We start from the raw sequence: 1,563 nt of genomic DNA on the forward strand, positions 1-1,563 counted from the left end.
TTGTTGTTTTTTGGTTTTTTATCTAATCTTTTCATCATGAAATTCATATTTTGGCGAGGAAAAAAATGCACAAATAAATATAGAGTTAATGTTATGTTAACATGAAGTATTATCTGTTATCTCACAGGGTTGATGTGTGTATGTAGAACAAGAATGTGATTTTCTGACTGAGGCAGTTAATGATACAACTATTTTAAACCTATCTTGGCGTTAATTTTGCAATATGCTGACTCATTAGCAATATGCCAATGAAACAGAAACTTACATTTGACCATAACATACCTATTGACTTTGATCTACCTCTAAGCCTAATATTTGACCTTAACCTAAAGTAGTAGATGACCTCGAGAAGGCATCACATATGGATATAGCTATATTGTATGAAAGATGCTGCTAATTTACGAGTGAAATATTGTTCGTGAATAGGTTTATTTACTAACTATATTACTGGACTACAAAGTTGGAGTCCAGTTATTATAAATTTCCTGTCAACCATAGTATGCAAGGTAGGTGATAGTCCAGATTTGTGTTTTCAAGAAGCCAGTTTTTATTCAATCTCTGACCATTGAAAGATAGTTTACAAACTAGTATAAAGTAGTTTTACATAGTCAAGTCAACATATTCCAAAGCTAACCAATCATTCATAGCCACCTGACTGATATTAATCAGTTGCTTCAAAATCAAAATGAAATTATAACGTACGTGGAAAGTTCTTCTCTAACTTTTACCGTCTCAATAGAGAACGAAGGTGAAAATATCCCCAACGCCTATCATTTGGGATTGTCATCTTCCTTGTTCTTTCTTATTTCAACTAAAGATAATTTGTGTAAACAGTGATCATCACAATGCAGAGAAAAAACAAATGTCTACACAGTGAGTCACCCACACCAAAGATCTCAGGTCCAAAGTTTGCAAGATTTTTAAATATAATAGAAATATTTAGACTATTCTATTCACGTAGAGGCCGTGGTCAACGTGTCGGGCTGTGAATCCGGGGGTCAAAGGTTCGCGTCTCGTTGCTGCAAAATCGCGCTCCCCACTTTAGGACCATTATAAAAGAAATGGTTAAATCTCACTATTCGATTAGATGCTGTTGACAACCGCCTTCACTCTAGCCTATCAGCTCAAAAGTATGAACAATTAGCGTAGATAGCCTTTATGTGACTTTGTGCAACATCCGAAATAAACAAACAAACTATATTATCAAAGCTGTGTATATCTTTAACAGAGCTAAAAAGGTTAGTTATATATGCAGGTTGAATGAACTAATGATTATGGCCGTTCATATCGTTTTCATTCATGAAGCCTTAGTATGTTCATTAACACTATACTGTTGTGTCAATTTGTAAATACATTTGAGCTGTTAACATCACTGAACTAATGCAATATGGTCAGAGACGGATTAAGACACCTATGGTTCCGGATCAGTAAATAATATGGCGACCTCTCATGCATAGTATTTTTGTTGTACAAGACAAGTGTTACTTCACGGTTAAATATACACAGCGTGGTCACAAGTAAATAGACACTACCTTTTGAGAAAAATGAAATTTTTCAGTCATA

Source organism: Limulus polyphemus, unplaced genomic scaffold (genome assembly GCF_000517525.1).
Source record: "Limulus polyphemus unplaced genomic scaffold, Limulus_polyphemus-2.1.2 Scaffold910, whole genome shotgun sequence".
In the NCBI taxonomy this organism is placed as follows: domain Eukaryota; kingdom Metazoa; phylum Arthropoda; class Merostomata; order Xiphosura; family Limulidae; genus Limulus; species Limulus polyphemus.